This window comes from Strix uralensis, chromosome 1 (genome assembly GCF_047716275.1).
Source record: "Strix uralensis isolate ZFMK-TIS-50842 chromosome 1, bStrUra1, whole genome shotgun sequence".
NCBI lineage: Eukaryota > Metazoa > Chordata > Aves > Strigiformes > Strigidae > Strix > Strix uralensis.
In genome coordinates this window covers 130,461,024-130,485,750 of record NC_133972.1, presented here as the reverse complement: position 1 = coordinate 130,485,750, position 24,727 = coordinate 130,461,024, and the positions used below count along the sequence as shown (strand labels likewise).

At 40.6% G+C, this 24,727-nt stretch overlaps 1 protein-coding gene and 1 long non-coding RNA gene across 11 annotated transcripts in view; one reads left to right on the top strand and one right to left on the bottom strand.

The window, feature by feature from the left end:
- Positions 1 to 6,216: 6,216 nt before the first annotated feature.
- Positions 6,217 to 8,636, bottom strand: LOC141948488 (uncharacterized). Its single transcript, XR_012630490.1, has 2 exons — positions 8,335 to 8,636; positions 6,217 to 6,794 (listed from the first exon to the last, which is right to left on the bottom strand). It is a non-coding gene; the product is annotated as an uncharacterized LOC141948488 (long non-coding RNA).
- A 122-nt stretch (positions 8,637 to 8,758) lies between these two features.
- PCMTD1 (protein-L-isoaspartate (D-aspartate) O-methyltransferase domain containing 1) overlaps positions 8,759 to 24,727 on the top strand; it is a 46,685-nt gene continuing 30,716 nt past the window's right edge. The window contains exons 1-3 of one of the 10 annotated variants that reach the window (XM_074880954.1): positions 11,616 to 11,835; positions 11,933 to 11,995; positions 15,687 to 15,846. The gene's annotated coding sequence lies outside the window, so the exon portion shown is untranslated. The other 9 variants (XM_074880936.1, XM_074880946.1, XM_074880920.1 and 6 more) reach the window with 9 other exon arrangements.

Sequence of the window (24,727 nt, the reverse complement as noted above, 5' to 3'; positions counted from 1 at the left end):
GAACAGATCTCTTCCAGAGATCCTTTACATCTCTCCTAACAATCTAGTTTCATATAACTTACTAACTAATGTGCTCCTCACAGTTGTGAAGTTTCACTTTTACTGCCCCAGCCATCTGTGCATATGTCAAAGACTTAATAATAGTCAACTACATCATCCAAAAAGCAAAAGCAATCAAAAAAAAAGGTGTAAAACCTCTGCCAAATTTGGAGAAAAACAATTGGTTTTTTTGGAAAGCATCAAGAGTTTGGAGGAGGCTAAAAGAAAAGATTATGTTCTGTTAAAAGACCTTTAAAAAGCAATCTGCATGATGAATATTAAGCACAAATCTTTTGGTAAGTCTGTTGGATCTAATATATTCTTTATCCATTTCTCATAAAAATCACTTAAACCATAGAATATTATACCCTATGAACAAAAAGCACATGTTAATTTTAATAATCTCAATACAATAAATGATTGTTTCCATGTCTTTTTGGTAGCCTGTTGGTAAAGGATGGTTTTATACATTCCAAAAGAAGACTAAATCAAAAAAAAGAAGACTAAAACAACTCAATCCTCTTGATTAAGATTTAAATTCTCTTAGGAAAAAAATCCTATAAAGTTAACCTTCCCACTTTGCCAAAATATTAAATGTGTTAGAAATGAAACTAGAGACATTCAGATTTTTGACATATTTACAACATACAGATAGCTTTCCTCATCTTTCCTACTTAAAGATAAAAGCAGCATGTAAGAAATAGATACCTAATAGATTGTCACTCTAAGTAAATAGTTGGTCTTAAAAGCCGCTGAAATTATTGCGCATAGGCCAGCTGACTATCAGTAAGAGGACTAATGATAGTGTATTATCAATCCATATATAACAGAAGAGATGCTCTACAGGTTAAATGTTAATTCATATAAATTAAATCACATATTGCTCCATGTTTGATTAACAAAATCAGGCAAAATTACAGGCAAATTCCCAACATTTATTAATTTCAGAATAAAATTTTTGCTATTATTTAAGATACAAAATACAGTAACTTCCTTTCAACATGACTCATTCAAGGGAAGCTCATAGACTGTTTGGTTTCAAACTACTAATCATGGTGGCATATAATTTTTCTCAGTTCGAAGGACTGTGTTGTTTCTAAAAAAATAGCATTATAAATTTAGCAAAACACCCTATTGATTTAAGAAAAGGATGACATAGTCTGTTGTTGACTCACTGTCAGCTACAGCCAGAGACAAATCAACATATTTCCATGGAGAATGTCTCGTGCTTGCAGTTTACAATCAATGAGTAGGACAGAGGTGATAATATATGACATTTTCTGCTGACACATTCATTTTGTAACCTAATATACCTCTAAGACAAGTTACAAATGGCTGAAAGCAGAAATAGGAAGGAAGACATTTCCCATCATGGGTCATGGGAAAAAAAGAAGTAATGAAAGTAGGTATCCATAACTTTTTGAAAGAGAAGAATGGCTTAATATACCCTATTATTTGTAAAATATCATTACAGATGAATAGATTACTTCTATACATGAAATCTAAAAGACAAACACTTGCCTTGGTACCAAAGTCTAAAAGATTTTTTTAGCATTTGATTGTGTGACTACATTTAATAGTATGTCAACTGTTATCTAGATGTGATCAGTTTGTTATGCTTATGAACAACACTTGGTTCTACATGTATCAGTGACTACAGGCCAATGGAACCCTTCCATTGCTACAATCTCAGGCTTGTTCTTAACAGAAGAAACAAACATGAAGACACAAGCAGTAAATCGGAAAAGTAATCCAAGGAAGGCCAGACAGCTGATCATGACAGCTTGAGACCAATGTCTGTGACCACAGATTCCATTTATTTTCATTTCATTTCAGTCATTTTCATCTCTAAAATATTTTTTTTTCTAGCATGTTCTTTCAATGTTTTAAAATATGAACTGAGCATAGCTTATGTTCTGGCAGCTAAAATAATACTTATGGCTCTGCGCCATCCTTTGCCTGCAGCCAGGAGCACTCCCAACATGACTGCTCCAGGGGGCCTGAGAGTGTTAACACCGCCCTAGCAGAGGATTTCATGGCAAGGGAAAAAAAAGCCTCCTGCACTCTCCTAACCAGATGTATGTGGGCATATCACTTTTGGTAATTATCACTGCTATTTCTGCTTACCTAGGGCAACAAAAGAAGACGTTTCTGCTACTATTGTATCACATTTCCTCTGATAAATCAGATAAGAGTTGTGATCACTTAAATGGGGCATGAGAAGTGGGATGCAGGGATACATTACAGGCATCCCAAATAAATGTATGTGACTCAAACCTCAACACATTTTGTTTGGAACTGATTCCGTGTGCTTCAGAGGAGCATGATCGTGATCCACAGCATGTGTAACACTGTTCAACTGCTTAATGCAATTCATGTCTGAGAAGAGTGTATTTCAAAATCTACAGCAATGAAAATATTCCTAAAAAATTACAAATGCCTTAGCAAGGTTACAGTACCAACTGCCTCTCTGAAGGGGGCGGGAGAGGTACAGAGGGTGCAGCTCTAAAAGAAAATTAAAGTGGCAAGTAAGTCTTAAAGACCAGTAGGAATAAATACTCTCTGAAGTAACCTGGCATATAGACATGGTCTGGAGTAAATGATGATTTACTCCTTCTAAAGATGCGTTTTCCAATCAACTAGCTCTGGACCTTTCAGGAAATGTTATTCTGATCTAAAGCTTGGTCAGCATACAACCACTTTTATCTAAAACAGTTATGCTCGGCTGGTTTACCCCAATTGCAGATTAAGACGGCCAAAGATGCAGAGATGCTAGAGCTTGAATATGCAGATCTTACCACTCTTACAGTCAGTATCTTTCAAGTCTCACCTGTCAAAGCAACACCACACAAATGTGACTAAACCACTTCCAGAGCCAGGGCACACCTGAAAGAAGCGCAGCTGCATAGCTGCACAGCCGGTTTCAGAGGTCCACATCAAGGGCCTCAGGAGCCAGCTTGATGTTTCGCTACTCATCAGAACTGGGGGCTACAATGTGATACATGACCGTGCAGTCAGACTAGGCCATTACAGCTTAACTATGAGTGGCTTGGTGCTGAACGTGCAACCGAACGGACTCAGCTTGGGTTTGGGGGGTGATCCAGTTCCATTCCTGGGAACCTGAACACCACTTACTATAAATCTTTGGAAATGGCCTGATGGCTGCTGAGGTACAGATGAGAGCCACAGAAAGTACACTCCAATTATCTGTGAGCAAAGAATGAAAAATAAAACATTTAAAATTTTAAAAGTATGATAGGCAGGCCAAACATCAGGGGTAAAAGAAACTGCTTTCCAGCAGTTATTTCATTACTTTTTTCTTTTATGTTACTTGCAATTTTCTCAATACTACAGTATTTTTGGCTCTGAAACACGACCTTAATGTGGGAAGACCAAGTCTGTAAGACAGGAGAAAGCCACTGTAGCACTCCTCCATTTCAGAGCCCTCTTCCTGAAACAGGCTACACCAATGACAACATATGATACGGCGTGAAGTATGTGCTCACTGTATTCCATTGCCAGAAGTGGTATCTATTGTAAGGAGAAGAGGACGATATCTGAGAACTGTAACTGCTACTTATATAGCACACACTTTTTGTGTTCTACACCTGTAAAACTGACTAGTCAAAACTTGTCAAGAAAGAAAATCCACCAAAAATTAAAGAAAAAGAAAGGCAATGGAAAGAAAAATTAAAAAGACAAAGAAAAAGCCCAGTGCATGTACTGTATGAAGGCAAGGATATCAGGAAAATACCAATATGAGAAGGCATACAAACCAGACACAGTAAATCAACTATTTTAAAATGCCTTATAATTAAAGATGAAACAGAATGAGCAGAGTAAGATTAGATTGGGGGAAGGAAGTCTAGCAAGATTGTGGAAACTAGAGAAAAAAATTAGTTACATGTAAAATGAATGAGAAACAGGATGTTACACAAAGACTCACCAAAAGTTGTAAATTTTAAAATAAATTAAAAATATATGAGCCTTCACTGCAGTTTCAGTATGAAGATGCTATTTTCTTAAATTTTTGGAATAGAAGGAAAGCAGCAGCTTCTGATCTCCACATAGGTCTAAACATTGGATTAAGTTCAGAAAACAGTGGATTCTTCTCATCTTACTTATGGCTGCTCTCGGTGAAACTCTTTGTCCAGTTTTTCAGCTGAAGTTCTTCAGCTACAACATTTTTAATTTCTAATGACTGTGTTACATTGGCCATGTATTGTCCCTCTGATGAGAATAATAAAAGAAAGAGCAACTACCATAAACTCTGAAAACTCTGGTCCTACCATCTTTCTGAGGACAACTTTTTGGTCCTGCTTCATTGGTATAATGGAAGATGACAGATATTTTCAGTAAGGGAAAAATATGTGAGAAAAAAATCCATTACTTATGAAGAACTGGCAATTTTATATATTTCACAATTATTTTGTTTAGTTGAACCCCTAACAATTGGAATTATTTGCTGAATTAAAAATTTATAACCTTAACATTTCTTATTTTAAAAATTACTTTCAATTTTTGTCTTAGCTTCTTGTTCACCTATGATGTAATATCAATTACTACTTACTCAGATCTTTGTATCATCCCACTCAAGCCAATTCATCTGAATATACAGAGAGGGTCTATGCTTTAAACAGAAATTTAGCCTTAGCTTTATGGATCAGGTTATCTGTTTACATTTCCATAGTATTTTGATTGTAACATATTCTACATTGGTTCAGCTCTATTTTACTACTCTACTGGGGTATTTTTTTAGATGGGCTTTCTGGACTACATGCAGACCCAACATGGCATCCTGGTTTATTTTTTTATTTAATTTTATGGCCTTCAAAAAACATCAGTTGAAAAACTCAGGCAGAAGTAACTTCCAATAAAGAAGAAATTCTGATTGTTTAGATCTCAGGGCCACCATCTATTACTTCTTAATTATTTTTTTCTAGAGGTGACTGAACTTCTATATAACTAGATACTAGTTATAACAAATGTGGTTGAAGAAGTTAAGTGCTGACATTCAGAACACTTCTTCAGATATTTGTCAGTAGGGAAATGAATGGCAGGTAACCCACAGAACAGTAAATATCCATAATTAAAACAACTACATTAGAATTCATTTCTATGTCTTTGCACACAGTGTCTTTTTCACTCATCTAAAATGAAAGCCAAGGCAAATAGGGAAAGATAGAATGAAAAATTACTAGAAAAATCTGGTTTCATTAACTACAGAAAAACAGAATCAGAAAATGATAACTGTTTAAAATGATAGTAAGTTATGAATATTTTCTAAAAAGTTGTGTCAACATTAAAATGCTTGCACTGCAATGTGAAATAACTAATTAGAAGTAGAGCCAAGGTGTACATCTCTTCTATCCCTCCCCTGGCATTAGCTTTCCATAGCAGAACAAGCAAGTAAAGAAATTCTTACTTGGTATGGATAATGCTTAAGAAATCCAAACTTTAACAAATCCAACAAAACATTATACTGTTATAACTTTAATAAAATTAGACTGTTTTGCAGAACATCAAAAATATTTTAAAGTCACCTAAAGCTCTGTCAAAATTTTTGCAAGTTTAAGCTTTATTCAATTACTAAAATGGCATACATCTCTAAAAATAAATTTTCAAGAAAAATACTTGTTTTGTATATATTTTCTGTGGCATCTGAAAATATTTTAAAATGGCTATTCAGCAATACAGAACATACAAGTTGAAACTGACTCAAATCAAGCCAACTTAAATGCAGTAAGTAAATGGTTTTCATTAACTAAACTGAGATGTGCAAAAAATATAAGCAATGTAAATTATGCATTATTTGTTAATTTTATGTTAACAAGATTACATTCAAGGAATGCAGTTTGCACCATACTTTTAGGCTAATGCCATTTTCAGGAAGGCCAAAATGCTTTTTTAGTCTCAAGAACAACTTTTTTCTACATAAATAAGAAATTAAATACACCTAACTACTTAATATATATTGACAACATCTTTATTTAGAACAGTTTTCATTATGAATTGCCATGCATATCTAATTTTCTGCGCAATACTTAACCTTAATGATCCCTAGTAGTAAATGTCAAATTTATCTAAAAAATGGCAGTCTTGAGTGCATACTCTTCTATTAGGCATCTGAATGTTATAACCTTTACCAGCAGTAGAGAATTAAGACAAACTGGAGTCTTCTACCTAGTTCAGACTTCCTTTATTTGCATGATCATGAAAAAATAACAGTATGAGGACATAGTATCAAAAGAATAAATAATGCTTAAATCTACAGAGAGTAAAAATGCCCAAACTTTCACAAAATAATGAAGTTTTGGGTGCATGTTAGCCTACACAACCCTTTATTTTATGAGGGTGAAAGGACGTTCACTGTGCTTCAATTAAGAAGTGCTCTACACAGGTTTTGAACTCAGCTAATTTATAATGAGGTTTGATGGTCCTGTCACGTAATACTTAAGCTATGTTTTTTTGAGAATCTTAACTTACGCTCAAATGAAAAGTTGCCCCAATTGTGGACATCTCAAATTTAAAATAATTGTGACAAATATATTTCACATCATGATTCAGAAGTTACATACTGCAACAGAAAATATGTACTTCACTTCTATTTTGACAATGGATGACGGGAGTTAGAGCAGATTTGGAGAATCGTACATGCTTGAGCAGAATTGTCTGCTACACCTAAATGCTGAAGCTTCTTTTCAGCTCTGAGAGAAGATGGCAGAATGACCTTCCTAACTGGATGTCCGTGTCCACTGTAAATGGAAAAAAATTGTATCAGTTAACATGGTAATTTAAAGGGAAAAATTATCTTAAAATTAAATGAGAAAATATGGCCATAACTTCTTTCTTGAATGAAGACTGATTAAGTGCACCTTGTCTGACAGGTAATGAGCATGTGTTGGTCAGGTGCAAAAAGATATAGGATGTGATGGAAAGAGAGGGAATGAAAAACAGGAAACCCTCATACCTACAACAGGCATGGAATTATGCACACTTATTAAATCTATCTAAAAATTCTTAATAGAAATAATATTCAATGCTCAAAGCCAGCAAAAATTATCTGAGGGCAAGGCATATTTAAATGTAAAAATAGAATTTATTTGTTTCTCCTCCCCTCCATTTCTCTTATGCAAGGGGGCATCAGTTACAGCAGTATGTTGATTTGTAGGATTATTTGAATCCCTCAGTACACCTAACAAAAGACAGAATTATTTCTCAGTCACAGCCTAGCAGAAACTCTCCCCCTTATGTTGCCAATTATCTCCACCTCAGTTGTTGCCATCTACATTCATTGTGTGCTGCAGGTATTAACTAATTCCACCCCCCAACAGAGTAATACTCACTCCTGGCCTCCTACCAGCTGCATTTTTGTGTACTTCATTTCTCAGGGCTTTTACTTAAGAAATCCTGTTCCACCAGTACTCAAACTTTGGCTAAAGCTCAAAACTTTATGCCTCTCAGCTGCATTTTGCAAAACTCTCAATGCTTAAACCACTCCAGATTAAATTATCATTGTAAATGTCACCAAGTTACCTAAATTGCTTTTTATTGTAACATCCGCTCTAGATCTTCAGGTGTTCATATCCAGTAGCCTGAAATCCATAAACACTACACCTTTTGTCTGATCATTTGGTGAATATGAACTTACTGTTCCGTAAGTGTGAATATCATCCATTTTCTGATAATGATCTCTGGTCTTTCTCATTCCTTTCCTCAATGGAAAACTGATTAGCCAAGCTCCTGCAAGTCCTGACACCTGCGTACTTTTAATTCTTCAAAACACCAGAAGCAGCCTACTTTACCCACTCTCTAACTCCCCAAATCTCACGTCATTCCTCCAGCCCTCTTTGAAACCAAACATGGGACGATACCTTAGAAACCTCACTGAAGACCTGGGCTCAACTGACCCAAGACTTTTGATCACCTCAGGCTTCACCAGCCTGTGCCGGGGCCCCAGGCTGTCTTGACCTCCACTTATTCCCTTCCACAGTACTTCCTCCTTTCCCAAATTCCTCTGAGTTTTCCTTGCAATCTCTCTTCCTCCCTGCAGTTTGAAAAAACAGCTCCTCTTTCAGAGCATCGGCAGCATCAAAGCCTGAAGCCCCTCTCTCTCGGAGGGGGGCAGTGCCGCTTGTGAGAGGCCCCACAGAAGGCGGACCTGAAGAGATACCGGCCTCCGCCTTGCCTCTGCTCGTCAGAGAAAGGCGCGACCCCCGTACAGTCAGAAGGCCCCGTAACAGCAGAGCAATTTCGGATGGGGCAATTTCGGAAGGGGTGGGGGGCACGAGGCACCTTGCGCATTTGTTCAAAACCGGGCCTGAGAAGCTGCGCGTCTCCTTTCGCCCTCCTGCGGTGCCGGTGCTCCCGGCCGGCCCCCGCCCCTCCATCCGCTCCTGCTTTCCTTCCTCAGCGGCTCCCGGGCGGCGGGACGCGGGCGGCGGGGCCTGCCCGGCCCCACGAAGGAGCTTGCAGCCTGGTGGGGGAGGGGAGAGCCCGTGGCCGGGCACTACCGCGAGGACAAGGATCCCCACGTCCCCAGGCGACTGGTGACGAGCGCCGTGAACGCCGGCCTCCCATTGGCTCGCGGGCTGGCGGAGCTCGGCCAATCGCGGCTCGAAGCGGAGCGGCTCGCCCCCGCCCCCCGCCCCGTGGCGCGGAGGGGGTTCGGCCGCCTGCGGAGGCAGGGTCACGTGACCTTCTGTTTACATCCTCTCAGCTGTGGCGGCCCCTCCTCCCCTCGCCGTCTCTCGCACCGACACTGGCCGCGACCCGCGGACCCCTCCGACGCGCGGGCCGCCCTCCGCTTGCGCCGGCTCCCCCTCTCTCGTCGATCGCCCCCGCTGCGCTCCGCCCAGGTAACCGGGAGCGCTCTCCCGCCTGCGCTTCCCGCCCCCCCCCTCCCCCCCCAGGCAGGTCTCGCCACCGTGCCGCCCCGCGCAGGGTCCGGGGCCCGCTGCAGAACGGGTGAGTGTCGCGGGGGGGGCGGGTAGACCCGCACTCCCCGGCTGCCCTGTGCGGCGTGGAGGCCGCCGTCGGACAGCCGGGACGGTGAGTTGCGGTGGGGGTGGAGGACGGAGCGGGGAGCGCGGCCCGCCGGCCCCCTGCCCCCCTCTCGCCTCCCCGGGCGCTTCGGGTCCCATTGTCCGTTGGCCCCGCACGCACGCGCGCGCCCTTGTGAGGCGCGCGGGGGGGGGAAGGTTGTTTTCGTGCAGCCGGGACAGGGTGAGGACTCGCTGCCGCTCGCGTCTGCGAGGTGGGGAGGGGCGGGAGGGGGGAGAGTGTGCGTCCGCCCTCGGCAGCCCGTTCCTTCTCCTTCTCCTCCTCAGCCCGATCCCCCCTCCACCCCCTGTGGCCTTTCGCCGCCTGCGTAATAAATAATCTCTGGCCCAAAAAGGGTCGGGAAGGAGGAGAGGTGGTTGGTGTAGCTGTCGCGGGCTCGGGGCAGGTGTGAGGGGACGGGGACAAGCATGAAGGTTCCAGCCTGGAGATCCGGGCGAGAAGGGGTAGAGGCAAGGTGAGGGCAGCGCTCGTGCCCCGCTGCGGCTCAGCGCCCTGCCTCCTCCCCGTGACGGCTGGGGGTTTCCCTTCGAGGAAATGCAGTGAGAAAGCGGGAGCTTGCCTTTTTTCCTTTTTTTTTTCCTCCTCTCCGGAGTCCATATAACTTCAGGGTCTTGTGGGGTCTGCGTCTTCCAGGCCGAGGCATTTTGGAGGAGGCAAAAGGGAGTGTGAGACAACACTTTGTTTTGTTTCAAGAAGAACCTATGGGCTGAGGAAGGGTACGTCTCCTTTCGAGAGAGGAGGTGGTGTGGCAGCAGCGAGGGGACAATACTTTGTTTACGTAAATGAAGCGTGTAAAATGCACGGAAACTTCGCTTTTCGCCCCGTAAGCCACGGTCAGTCGGGGGCGGTCGGAGCTGGTGAGCGGTGCTGGCGGCAGCCGCCGGGGAGGGAGAAGGAGAAAGCTGCCTCTGCCCCCCGCTTGGCCATAAACGCACATTTTGTCTCTGTTTACATTGTGGTCTCTGTTTTGGCTGGGAGCAGCGTAAGGGGAGGGGCAGGAACTCGCTCCGGGGCAGCCGCCGCCTCCCCTCTGTTTTCTTTGTTGTTATCTGTTCGGGGGAGGCGTCGTGGGGTCACGTCTGCCTGTGGATGAGCTGCGGTTAGTGCGATTCCTCTTCGGCCCGAAACCTCAGGCCGCCTTCTCTGTGCGTGTGCAGGTCTGGTCTTCCCTCCTCGTCGCCCTCCTCTGCTCCCCCCCCCCCCGCCCCCCCGCCTCGGCAGTTGTCAGCGGCTCGCAGTGAAGTTGGAGGAAGGGGAAGGGAGGGCGGAGGGGGAAGGAATCTTGGCATTTATTTGATACGCAGTCAGCAGCCTGGGCCTGCTTTGTACAGCCCTGTCGTCTTTGACAGCAAAAGGGAAAAAAAGAAAAACCCTCTGGTGGAAGGGCGGGGGGTGTTAATTTCTTTTTTTTTTTTCCCTTGGTGGAAGACGAAGGAGAACATCTTTAGGGTCTGCCCAAGAGAAGCGATGGAAGTACTGAACTGCTGCAGTGTGTGGAGAATGCTTGTGTCCTTGCAGTACTTACCGGTGCCCACATAGCTACTGTTTTCCTAGTGGGTATTTTTTACTGCTGTCAAGTAAAAGTCAAGCACAGCTGAACTGCAGACTTTAGCAAGGAAGTAAGGTTTCTTCTGATAAAGAGCAGTAAACTTTGAGACACACTCAAAAAAGAGACACAGGTAAGGCTAGTCAGCACTTCAGTGAATTAATGAAGATACCCAATCCCTGCTGACCATATGTCATCTGTATTACAGAGAATGATCTTCAGATGCAAGATGCAAAAAATCTAATGCTTACAGTTTGTAAATAATGAAAGGTGTATTGTGGGAATGCCTTTGTAACCATTTTTGCATATGGATCATAATTTGTGTGGTACATTTTTTGCCCCCCACAGGACTCTTACCGTACTCCGGGCAGACTGTCTCTGGAAGGAATCAGGCTTGGATAAATGGAGCTGTCTTCTGCAGAACTCCTGCCTGATTTGCTGGGAAAGTTTGAAAAATATTTTCGATGTGTAGGTGGACAAATGTGTGAAAGATCTATTGGTATTTTAACTGACTTTGGGTGAATAAATATAATGATAGGAATGTAAGAAGTACATGAGTGAGGTCAGAGAGCCACAATGACGGCTTTGGAGATGGACACTTAGTCAATGTTCTTTACAACAGTCAGTGTCCCTCAGAAATGCAGGGAAAAACAATTGGATGTTGTTGGGAGGTCTACAGTGAGGAGAATGTCATGAAATCACAGAAACAGAAAAAGTATGTAATACTGGATGGCCAAATGTTATCACCGGGTCTGTGAAGGATTAGGCTCCTTCCCTGCGTAATCTCTGATCTTCAGTCCAGAATTCTTGTAAAAATCTTTCTGCCTCTCCTAACTGCCTTCCTGTGGGTTTTCTTCATCCAATGTCAGACTTCGTGTTGTGACTTGCTTTAGATATTTGACCAGTCAGTTTCAATTTTGCAGTGCTCTGTTTATAAATTTATGAAGTCTTGCCATTTTTATAGTTCTAATCTTGGCAGATTGGTGATTTTTATTGCTCGGCTGTTTGCTGTCAGTCACTGCCCCAAGCTGCAGCAGCTCCTTTTGAAGAGGCTTCTGCTGAATAGGAGACTCGGAACAGGACCTGACTGCCAGACATGTATTGTAGTTTTCTGTGCGTGTGTTGGACCATACCAGAGCAGTCACTTGGCTGTGTTTCTGTAAACTTGAAATGTGATTGCTGAGATGGTAAGTCTGTATTCTGAAGCTAAAGGGAGTCTTAAGCTTAAGCATACCAGTGCAGATGGAAGTCTCTAAAGAGCATCTTGCCTGTGACTTTTCTTAGGCAAACCTGAAAGAAAAAACAGTAACACAAGGATGAAATTTGAAGTTTCTACTGCAAGACATGGTTAGTAATACACGTTTGTTTTTTTTTTTTTTCCCCAGAAATGCTTGCAAAACTCAATATAGGCAAGATAGGTTTTTCTTGCAGTGTTACAGAAAGGTTTATGCCAGGACTGTTAAGAGTTCCCCCAAACCAATACATTTTTACGGACAGTGTTATGTTAATGGTTGGACTAGATGATCTTCAGGGTCTTTTCCAACCTAGATGATTCTGTGATTAAAACCAATTCTGATATAGTTAGGCAGTATGGGAATACTCATCCCAGTCTTCAGTGCATGGTGAGAAACACCTGAGATTACAGTTATGGTTTCTGGATGAGAAGTGTCTTTACATGTACCGGTTCTTTTCATTTCCTGCTTTGTTTCCATTTTCAGCAGGAATGTTGGAGATCTGCTGTTTTACCCTGCTGAACTGAAAGTGATGCTCTGTAGCTGATCATTAATTAGCTGTGTAAGAAAAGTGCCTTGAAGAGTACAGCACCTGGCACTCTTGAATGCAAACATCATTGAATATCACCTCATTTATTTTACATACTTAAAATGTAAATTCCTCAAAGCAGGAGTGGAAAGAATATATGTGCCATCTTGTTTTGCAAATGAATAATCAGGTATAGGACTGGACTAAGACACTCCAGGAATCTTCTGGTAGGGTCAGAAGTTGATCTGTATGCTTCATCTTCTCCAACCAAAGAGTGTGGATTTTTTGGATGGAGAATTCTTTTAATGTATCTGCTTTGCAGAAGTGTGGTCACACTGTTCTACTTCTTTCTTTCATTGAGTTCTAGGTAGTAAAGTGAAGTAGTGTATGTTAAATATTATGGGTATAATTACATTAAAACATCAGGAAATAACTACTGTGCTCCAATTCCTTTGGGACTTATTTGTGTGCACTGGATGATAATGAGAGCCTTCAGGCCAGCTTAATGCAAGCTCTTAAAACAGTTGCTGCTGCTGTGTTGCTTAAGAAAATAAGGCTGGACTTCTGAGTCTTGAAGAAAGGATAGAATTTGTAGCAGTTTAGGATGCTGAGTATAATTTTTTTGCGGGACTGAAAGATTAGCTGACTGCTGTTCAGAGCAGTAGTGTTAGTTCTCTGTCCTTTTTGTCCTGGCACATCATGCCAACTTCATGTTTCAGAGTTAGTGTTGCTGCTGCACAGTTGATGGTGATGTTAACTAATCACAAGGAGCTTCAGATTCTGATGAATTTATGTGTGTGGATTCTTGTTACTTCTGACCAGAAGCTTATTTGAAACATTGAAAGTAAGAAGTAAACTGAAAGTAAAGATGCCTTTAAAAAATGTCAGTTGGTCTGAAGAAGCTTATTTCTGAAAGCAAGAAGTATTAGGAGCTGTATCTAGAGAGCAGCAGTGGTGTCCATCACTTGTATGTTGTGACTGCAATTGGTATGTGACTTATTTCTCAGTGAATTTTACCAGTCCTTTAAACTGAAGCACAAAAGTTTAAATTGCCCTTCATCGTGAGGAGAAAACACTAGTTTAGAACTCAACATAGAGCAGTTAAAAAAAAAAAAAAAAGACAAAACCCCAAACTCCACAGCCCTAAAATAGTTAGATGTGACATCAGGAGTCACCATGGTAACTCTCAGGCTGCAGATTCTGGTGTATTCTCATGTGGGGGAGTTCTAGAGTGGGGAGGTGACCGTGGAGCAGGGGTAAACCGCTCTTCTGCTTAGAGGGCTGTCTTGTGGCAGAAAAAGATTTGGGGCCCACTGCTTAGAAGATGCATTTAATGAAGGCTAATTTTGGAGTTCTGGCTTTGTTTTGTATAACTCATGAAGAAAGGATGTAAAGATAAGATTGTTACAACTGCAGAACATTTTTGTTTTATGAGTTGCATGGAGTTGGAGATTTAAGATATCGTGAGTGTTAAGGTGATGTAAAACATTGAGGCTTAGAGTTTCTCTCAAGTATTGCATTTCACTCCAGATTTTCTCAAATTAGTATTTGCTCAGCATACAGTTGCAAAACAAATGAATTTGGATTTGCAGTGTTTCTAGGATGTAAAAGACAAATGGAATTAAGGTTTAAAAAATCTGAGGAAACAGTCCAGAACTTGCTGACAAAACCTTAAAATTAAGTTTAAAAGCTATGAGGTTTAGAGCAAATGGTTTGGCAGCAATATGGGATGTTTGAAATCCTGTGTGAAATACATTTACATGAAGATGCTATAGGCCATCTTGAGTTATCAGCATGGAGCTGTTAGAATAGGAGGTAGGGATAACTGAAGACCTACATTCTTTTGAAGTTAAAAAAAATGGCAGGCAGGATAAATCTCAGTAGAGGTAGCTGAGCAGTTAAGAGAAGGGACAGTCTTTGTCTTGGTTGCTAACATGCACGTTTTACTGGAGATAGTGTGAGTTTATATGCACACATGCACAAAGGATGCATGCCCAACCAACCAGTTGTGTGTCAGTGTAGTGGCTGTGAACAGGTTTTCTGTCCTGAGAGTTTTTACAACCTGGTGATGACACATTGCACGTTCAGTTCTGGTTACAAGTCAGTGTCTCCAGGTTTGTTCTTTTGGTCTCTCTTCTTATGAGTCTTTTGGCCGATGGTGCCTTAACTTTTCAGATGGTTGTTTTTTCAGTTCCAACTGTTGCATTCCTTTTGAAGGACACATCCCTCAGCTTTATGCAGTTTATGTTCTGTCTAGGAGTCTTAAGTCACACAACAATAGCAGCTCTTCTTGCTTATTTGTGGGGAAGTAAGGACAGGATGTGGGCAGAAGAGTTTTCTGTTATGTTTCCTAACACTAATTGTTGCTATGTCATAGGCCAAGTAGCCTGTAGTTAGCATGAGCACCTAAAATAGCACTAGAGGTCTGTGTTTAAGCACCCGAGTCACAAAGCAAGTATCAAAAGGCTGCTTGTTATTATTACAAAAAATTTTCTTTGCATGATTTCTAAATAGATAATGCTTATTAAAGCTGTCAGTAATTATGATTATTTCTTCTTTTTTTTAACAATTGGCTTGTTAAAGTCTTACATGATAGGTGCATATTTCTAATGGCAAATTGAGCAATCTTGAAAAGTACTTGCAGGATTAACAGCAGCAACTTTGTGATACTGGATAATGTTCCACCAGGAGGCATCTGACTGTCATCGGGGTGGTGTTTTTCTTTTTCTCCAACTGATGTCAACAAATGTTTTTGTAGTGTTAGAGTCAAATCAGAGTTCTTATACAGTAGTAGTTTAAGATGTAGTGAAAGGCAGTATGCAGTAATATAGTAGACACAACATACATGTGCTCCTCAATGTAACTATTTAAAGTATGTGTATTGGTACTATTCTTCAAGCAAAACGAATAGCATTTGCTGTCAGTTCCTGTTGTCTTCAGGAGTGAAAGGGAGCTAAATTTCAAAGAGAACATCTCTGAGTTGACATGTCTTATTTTTTAAAAAAATGACAAAAAGACTGCTTCTCCAAAAAGAAATACCTACATCAATATATGGCTTCCATAAGTGAAGTGATAAAGTAATTGGAATTGTTTATGATAATAGTCAGTTACTGAATCACATCCAGCAATTGATATGCCTGTGGTGTTCCTGTTCAAATGAAAGGCTTGATTCCTGTAAATGGTTGTTTTAACATTCAAAGAGGAATTAGGACCATGTGGTTGGGAGAAATTGAGAAGTGGTTACTATTTTGAGAATTCATTTGTGTTATTTCTGTAGCAGATATTTTCAGTGGATATTCAGGAATTACCATGTGGTGTACTGGACATTGGAAAGAAAAAGCGAAGTAATACTGCTCAACCCAGTCAGGACCACTGTGCTATATAATGGTCTATATATCGAAGTTAAAAAAGAGAAGAGAACTGGAGCCACTATCTTGGTAAACATATTTTCAACACAATGGGTTTTGCTTAATAGGTATGGCTACAATATATGCAAGTTACCACTGCTGAAAGAATGAACTCTGAAGTTCACTGAAGGAGATGCTTAATTTCAGCAAACAAAGCAAAAGGTTAATATTCCTTCAGTACTAATAATTTCAAGTAATCAGGAATGCTGTGGGTATTTCTGCTAGGACATCAGTTTGCCATTAAAAGATTTGATTTCCATCTGAAAATCTTTGCCTGAGACTCATGAAGTTCTTGTTTACTCTTGTTCATGTTGGATTCTGTCAGGTGGTGTTTTACTGTCTTCTGCTGGGGCAGGTGACCCTGCTGTTTATTTGCAAAACTCTTCCCTTTACCCTTTTGTGAATGAACTCTGATTTTCTTTCCATTCAGTGTAGTCACCTGCTATCCAGTTTCTTAAGCTTTGCTGTGTTCTTTCTTCAGGAAGTGCTAACTTTGGCATTATTGCAGTCAGGAGGTCAGTGAAACTGGCAGGACACAGGAAAGTTGAGTTGCTGAGTTTATGACTTTTGCTGAGTTGACAGTTGCAACATTATAAAGCCCATATGCCTTAGTCTCTGATTATTTACTTTGGTTAATTATGCGTTCATTATGACTAAGACTCATTATTCTGAGTTTCCTGAGATTCTGTGATGTTTTCTAGAGTAATTGTCAGAAAAAGTCAGTGTAGGATTTGACTTCCATTGTGGGATGCTCTGGATAAACTGGAGTTGCTTCAAGATACAACTACGGCAGGTTATGTGATTGTAGCAGCCTCTTGTGTTATATCTGTAAACTACACTCCTCTCAGGTAAGAAACATTTGCTTTTTATGACTGAAAGAAAACTGATGGGATAGGATTATGGGGATCAAGATAAAGTTATGCTGTGCAAGTGCACAGCTGCTGCATAAGCAATGATAAAAAGTTCTCAACTTCCATTTCTTGGTGAAATATTTGTATGAGTATCTTGAAATGGTCACTGACGCTTTACCAAATGCTCCACATCCCCTCCAGATGACATCTGCTGATGTTTGTACTGAAAGTAGTTCATAACTTTGGAACCATATTTGCAATAGTACTTGATTCATACCTGGAGACAAAGAAAAACAATAGTGCAGAAACATTTTCAAGTTAGAAATGTGCTTATGTATATTGGTTTTGACTCTTAAAGAAGGCCTATAAGTGGTTTTATTCAGGTATTTCTAGTTCTTAGTTTAGACATGCATGGCCTCGGGTCCAGCCACTGTGAGGCTAAGCACGTATTCTCAGTAGCACACAAACACACATATTCGGCATGTACGTGTATAAATACATAGTTGGCCACCACATCAACACAGAAAACACAGCACCACTGCAAGCACAAACATTGCCAGTGGGCTTATCCTGTTGCCCTTTCTGGATGGTCAAGCTGAATGTCTGCTAGTGGCAAACACATGCATGTATATAGTATGGATCCTTCCAGTTACTACGTTTAGACAGTCTTTTCTACCCTGAAACTGGCCCTTGGGTCCGTTTATCCCCCACTGCCACTTGCATACACATGCTCAGGCTCAGCCACCAACCCTAAACACCCCAGGTTCTACAGCAGCTTGCTTGGACCCCTCTTTTCCTCCAGCAGCCAACTTCTTCAGTTGCCTCACTTGGACAGTCTGCCCCATCCCTGGTTCTCAGGCCATGCTGCCAGTTTGCTGGCTGGTCCAGCTTGGTACTCCCTGTGATCACACCCTGGCCTGCAAAAGCTCACCCCCTCCTCCTTTGCTGGCACCACAGACCCACAGGTCCCTGTGACCTGTGGTCTGATTCCATTTGTCATGTAGACACACATGCACACTGAATAGAACCCCAGGAGAAGAGTTACAAAAGGAGATTAAGGACAGACAGTGGGATTTAATGGTTGGACTAGGTGATCTTCAAGGTCTTTTCCAACCTGGATGATTCTGTGATTCAGGGAAGAGCACAGCTAGACACGCATACTGACCTGCAACCTGTTCACAGGTGACCGTTCCCTCTTGTCACCTTAGCCCTCTGTTTTCCCATGCTTGTTTCTCCCCACTTTGATCCCTCCTTTTCCCCACCTTATGTTCCTTCCCTAAACATCCCATAACAGGACTTATGCAATCCCCAAGTGCCTTTCCCTTGCACCTCATGATAAATCTGGTAGCCCTGTAAGCAATTACACCTCAAAAAAAACAGCCGATGGTTCTCCTGTGGTAGCCCTGGAAGCAGCTGGGTCAGGATATTTGGGTGGGTTCCCCACCCTCAAGTGTGGCCCTCTGTTCCTTTGTCTGCGTGCAGAATAGCTTTTTATCACATAACCTATCAGGGTTAGCTTTGATATGTGCTGGCAGATAATCTGTTTAATCATTTGCAAGCCCAGTTGAAAATTTATGGGAGAAGTTACTGGCTGGCCACAGGGGTAGAATTAGAGTGATACTGTTACAAAAGCAGTACTTTGAAATGTCACCTCAAAGCAGGGTATTTTAATAGCAACAGGAAGAGAGGGAGCTTGCTAGAATAATTGGATGAAACTTTCTGGAATAGGCTTTGGTAATAGTACTAATGCTGTAAGCTTTTAAATTATAAAATGAGTTGATTTTTTTTTTTCTGGATGATTTGCATTTTGTAGAGACTTCGGTAGATTTTTAAAACAGATTTAGTTCATACTTGATTTTTATGTTTTGAAAGTTTTGATAAATCATCACTTTGGTAAGAAGCCATGAAGGGATAGTTAATCTCTGTTTTGTATAAAGTAAGCATTGGACATCTTAAAAAATAGGGATTTATGGACAAGGTCACATCTTTTTAGGGTATGCTGTTTATCGATTTATGGTATGTCTGGAGAATGAGGAAGATTATGATATGGGCCTTATGGTGTGAGGCACTTGGAGATATGCAGGATTTGGGGACTAAAAAGAAGAAAGTTAGGTGCAAATAGATATCCATTGCTTTCTTTGACAAGAGAAAAGTAACTGTTAGTGTGAATGTGTTTTAGTAAACATGTTACACTTTAAGAACTTGGTGAATTCAGTGTGATGCTTCTGGAAGATTGCATTAGTGAAACAATTTTGTGTTGTGCTGAGGAAGAGAAGCAGGAAACAGGAGCAGGCCTTACTCATTCTTCCCACTTGAGGATTACAGGCCTAAATAGTAAAGTAACTTCTCAAAACATACTGTTGTATTACACTGGACTATTTTAAGAATCTGGTAAAAAGGATCAGAATTTGAATTTTTTAAAAATTTTTAGTGTCTCATAAGAGGAGGACACAAGAAATAAGTTGAGATTCTCAGGCTGTGAAAGTAAACATTTTGATAATACAGTAGTAAAAGTTGTTTATGCTGTGATTATTGCATACTGTTTTGATGCTTTTAGATATATTTCTAAAGATCTGAAAACCCAAAGGTTTTATTGCACTTGGAGCTTGATAAAGTTGATTGATATCTTTGTTTTTTATTTGGGCCTGGGTTTTTCTGTAGAGACTGCAGTAGATGCATAGCTCTAAGATGAGGTTTCAAGTGTCAGGAATGTAACCATCTTCTATTTTTGCACTTGACCTCATTTCTATTTTCTTTTGCTAAAGGCAACAGGCGTATGTTGTTCTGTTACTGCTGGAAGTGAGTTATTTAAACTTGAAATGTTTATATGTGATAAGCTTTTTAACTTCAGCATTGGCTGAAATATTCACTATTTTGTCATGGGCCACATTTTGCCTACTCAGAAATTACATGAACTGTGACTTGGTCTGCTTAAGAACTGTAGCTGTGGAAACTACATTTGTGGTAAAAGGTTATGAAAGTATGTTTCAGTTCTACTGAACATGCTTTGTATTTCATTATTATAAAAGAGGATTCTCCCTCCTCGGTCCCCCTCTCCAGCTGTTACTGGTTGCTCTGTGAAAGTGATAGAAGGTAAAGGAGCATCATATTTTACTGTGGTTTGTTACTTTCTGGTTAAGACAAACTAGAGTATCAAGCATTTAATTTCATGAAGAGAAACAGGTTTTGTTTTAAAACTGTTGAGTATTTGGCTTGGCCTTTATGTCAGGGTGTCTTAGTTGGCTTTTGATCAGGATAATGTTAAAATTTGCAGAAATATTTGTGTCTCATGTGCCTTTCGCCTTTTCAGACTAAATAGAATTAGTTATTCAAGTGGTTGGTGGTTTGGTGTTGGGTTTTTTTTTTTTTACATGTCTCTGCAGCTCTTCTAATTCTTAACATTTGACTGTTACGGCTTATATAAACCTGCTTGAAATGAGTATTCTCTGTTAAATACCCTTGTACAAAGCTGTGTATTGTGGCAATGAGTTTTGCAGCCTGGTCACTCTGTAGCTCACTAATTCCTGTGAAATATGTGCACAGACAGCAGTTTCTCTTCTGAAAAACAGGTGCATGATACAGACTCAGTGAATATCAGACATCTGTAGTATTAAGCATCACTGATTCATATCTGTCTTATGAAGTCCTGATATTTTAGTCTTGTCAGTGAACAAGCTGCTATTACCTGGTATCTCCTGTTCCTGTGGGTGTGTTAGGCCCTCTAGAGAAGCTTCTCATCTTTCTCTCAGCCAGTCTGTGATAAAGCAGTACTCTTTGACTAGTTTATTCTGGACAGACTTAAAATAGTTGTAAACTGAGAATAGGCAGAGCTGTAGGCACACCTGTCAGGAGCTGAGACCTTCACAAAGTGTGCTGTAGGAGGACTGCCAGGTTCTTTCATGGACACTGCTGTCAGAGGAAGGATAGGGGATCTTCTGTGTGTTGGACATTGGGTTAAGCTGACATCCTTTGCTTATGAGATCTTTCATTGTAACTGCGACAGCTCACTAAGCCATCTTAGGCTCCCCAGAGATGAGAGGATTTTCTGCAGTGTGTTACAAACAAGCACCACCAAATGTTTTGGACAGGTGTGGGTAGAGAAGCAATATTAAATGTTTTGAAATCTACAGTTGATGGATACTATAGGGTATGCAGAATTGGGGCAGAACTAGTGTTCATTCACTCATAAAGGTATACATACAGCCTTTTGATGTAATCACTGGTTTACATGTAGCTGACCTCTAATGGTAAGCAAGAGACTGGCAACTATTGTTTTGCTGACATCTTATCACCTTGTACTGTGAAAAAAGCATGCCATGCTGCTCTGATCAAGTACTATTACCAGGAACTGTCTAGCTCCACCACTCAAGCTGCATTGTATGCTGCCATAGACATCAATTCTTGTCATTGTCAATCAGGTGTTCAGACTTCTGTTAGCAGTTAACACTGCTCTCTGAAATTATTGAAATAATTTAGAATTTTTTTAAAAATCTTGTAGACGGTATCACTGGATTGACACATAAATTTTAGTTCTTTTTTTCTGATGATGGTAGTTAACAGCATCTTGCTGCTTTGGAAAATGATTTTCAGAGCATTGAAGAGGCTATTATCAGTCTTCTCTTCATCTGCTTCAGAATATGAGGAGGAGCTAGTTCTGGGAGCTGAGCAGCAGCTCCTGTTTATTAATACTGTCCATCAGTAATGGACAAACTCTTTATGCCTGACAGACTAATGTCTTCTGCACAGGTCATAATGGCAGGTGCTTAAAGTCTTATGACACTTTTACAAAGCCGGGCTAATCAGAGTATTCCAGGGCTGTTTATCATCTCATCAACCTCTCATCCATGGAGGCTTTTTCATTTTACAAATAAGAGCATTTCTTAACAAAAGTTTTATGGCAGATACTGGCTAAATTAAAATTTACTGTGAAATTGCATACTAGGAAACCCTTTTGAGAAGGGAGTGTTTCTATGCTTATAGTCCCAATTTAAAGCTTTTTGTAAGATGAATTACTAGATTTACAATGTTTGTAGGTATGCAAATCCCAAAGATCTCATGATGGGGGGGGGGGGGGTGGGGAATAGTTTTGTGTAGATGACCAACAAATGCTCTTTACTAGTGATTAGTAAGTCAGTAAACTAGGGTGGTGAGACAGCTTTCCTGTGTCTCAGCAGGGAATTTTTGCAGGATGTAATTAAGAAAGGTCAGTTAGTGGCCCAGAGGGCATTCTACAATGTGAGCACTGAAGCTGGGTCTGGTGACCGTAGTGGTAACTATTGGAGACTCATAAGCATAGCCCTAAATAGAGACCAACAGCTGAGGACTTGCTGCTCTCTGAGGGTATAGGGCTGCTTTAGTACTTGCAGGGTGTAGATCTATGTCTTTAAATTTGAGAAACTATTCTGTACTCTACGTTTCACCCCAGCATGGCAAACTACACTGCTGTGGAAATGGTGAATCTTGTTTCTTTGTTTTGAAGTAGGCATTCAGAACATGTTTATGTGGTGTCACAGGTGGGAGATTTTGTTTGAGGAAGGAACGGCTTCTGAAGCCTGGGAGGCTCAGCTTTGCAAACATTTTTTGGTTGCCCAGATTTTAAGCAGTAAGGAGAACTGAGTCAGGATGTGGTGTTAAGCTATGCATTAAAAGTTCCATCCAGGAAATACATAGGATTCTTTGCTTAGCTTCACAATAAAAGGTAATTAATTTTAAAGTCTTTATCAGCATACCTGAAAAGAGGTCTGGCATATAGAACCAGGTATATAGAAAACGTTCCTTTCAGCATTCAGTCCTTGCCATCGTGTGAAGAGGGTAGATAGAATTTCAGATAAAAAAACAAATCCAGTACAGAAGAAAACATAGACTGAGAAAGGAATGTATCCCAGTCCAAAGAAAGGGGGGAAAAAAGTTTTGTTTCTTTTCTGGGTGGACAACCAACAAAATTCTTTGCTGTTTTACTTTTAAGTTCCTGTGAGCTGTCTCTATTTAAAAAAGAAAAGTAAGAAAAAGTCAAAAGGTTCAGTAGACATTCAGCAAGGTTGGTCCAAAAATTACACCCTTGTATAACTACCAGGGTTAAGGTCATTTGATCATGAAATCTGTGCTGATGTGCTTGTCGCTACTCATACATTTGTGGAGTGCATTTCTCTCAGTGCATCTTCTGAGAGAAATGCAGTACCATGTGTGCTGTTTTGGTATGCTCAGGTGACTGGTGGTGGAGGAAGAGTGAGAGCACACACCTGGAATCTTGTATAAACAGCTGTTGAAGGCCTAAACAGGATCAGGGCTCAAGCTTACATCAGACTTGACAAACATTTTCTGCCCAAGTAGGTCAATGCAATTCAGGTTAAGTCAGTAGTTGTAGCTGTTTACATTCATTTGGCTTAGCGTTAATCCTGTGATCTGTTTCTTGTTCCATTGCTATATTATACAGAACCTTGAAGTATGCTTTGTGGAGTGTATTACATTGAAGAGCTGACTGTACTTGTTTTTGTACTTGTTTCTGTTTAACTTGAAAAGCTTCTTGAAATGATCTACTGAACAGTAGGTTACGAGTGAATGTTTTTGGAGTGAGATGAGTCTAGGCTTCAAAAACATGCAGTGTTTCTGGTAGAGTTTTCCTTAATGCACCAAGCAGTATGTTAGTCTATCCTGAAAACAATAGTTTTACTTTTTCCTGAACTATTTGGAATGACAAAACAAATAGCTGTGGAAGAGAAGGCAGTTCAAGTGGCAGCTAATTTTCCAGAGCACTTGGACTTTTTATTGCCTGTAGTAACAGTTTAGCAGCAAGGCATATGTATAAAAGTTTAAAAAAATGTTTGTAAAGACTTCATTCTGAAATACCTCTGTGTCCCACAGTTTATTCTGATTTTTATTGTCATCTGCTATGATTACATCAAGCACACGGTTCATATTTTGGTTTTCTCCAGCCTTTGCCTGGTGAAGCTAATGTTACAATTTCTCTTTTCCTTTCAGATAGTAATCAATCATTCTGCTTATTCAAAAGCTGAAATCTTACACTCAGCTCTGCAGTTTGGAGTTGAATTTCCTCTCGTGTGGCACTGTTACAATACTTGGGAGGAAAGGGGAAGCTAAACTAAAAATGGAATCCTTTTGTTGTAGGAGTCGCTGGACGGGACAAGGACAGGCAAAACGTGATCTTGAGTTCATTATGGCTGCATGAGTGGCACGAATTCAGTCTGAGCAGAAGTAGGTCTGACGCTTGGTTGGTGGCCTGGGAAACGTTAAACCTCTGCTGATCAGAGTGGTGTTGCTGACTTCTGCCATGAGTAAACTGAAACTGTTAAATGGACTGAAGTGTTTCAGGCACTTGTGTGCATTTGTAGTTAATTCCCTCCTATTGCCAGTCTCAGAATATTCCTGTTTGGGGAAACTTAACAGCTGACTCTTATGTCTATATTGATGAGTAGTTCAGTGGTTTATTGTTGTGTCTTCCCCCTCCTCCTCTCCTGGGTAATGGGAAAGGTTGACCAAGCAATTTTGTGTGCCATCCATGAGTTTAAAGTAATGTATCTTAGTCTTGATTCTGTGTGGTGTGGTGTGCTCCAAGTTGATATCCTAGTGAAAGTAGTTCCTAGGAGGAGACTTGCTGTAGTTCTGAGGAACAGACTTGAAATATGGCTGATAGCATTTATTACGTTTTCTATTTTTCATCCTTTGAAACAAAATAAGAGTCAAGTTAGTGTTGACTCTTGTCAATACTTGTATTTTTAAGGAGTCCTCTATGTAGAGTCAGGATGTGTCAGTATTACAAGATACTAAATTTGTAAGATACTTGACATTGTATGTATTTAGCAAAGGTGAGGTTTTGTCTGTCAAATTAACTGGATACCTTGCTAGCATGGTATTTAATCTCTATTTAAGAGAGTGTGCAAGTCCTTAGTGACCTAAGGAATTGATTTGAAGAGTGAACGTATTTTTAAAAATTCTGAATTGTGCAAAACTTGTGTCTGTTTGAGAGCTGGCAAAAAAAGCTTGGCAAACATTACATCTGGTTACTAACTTCGCAGATAAGAGTTTTGCATAGCTTATAAGAT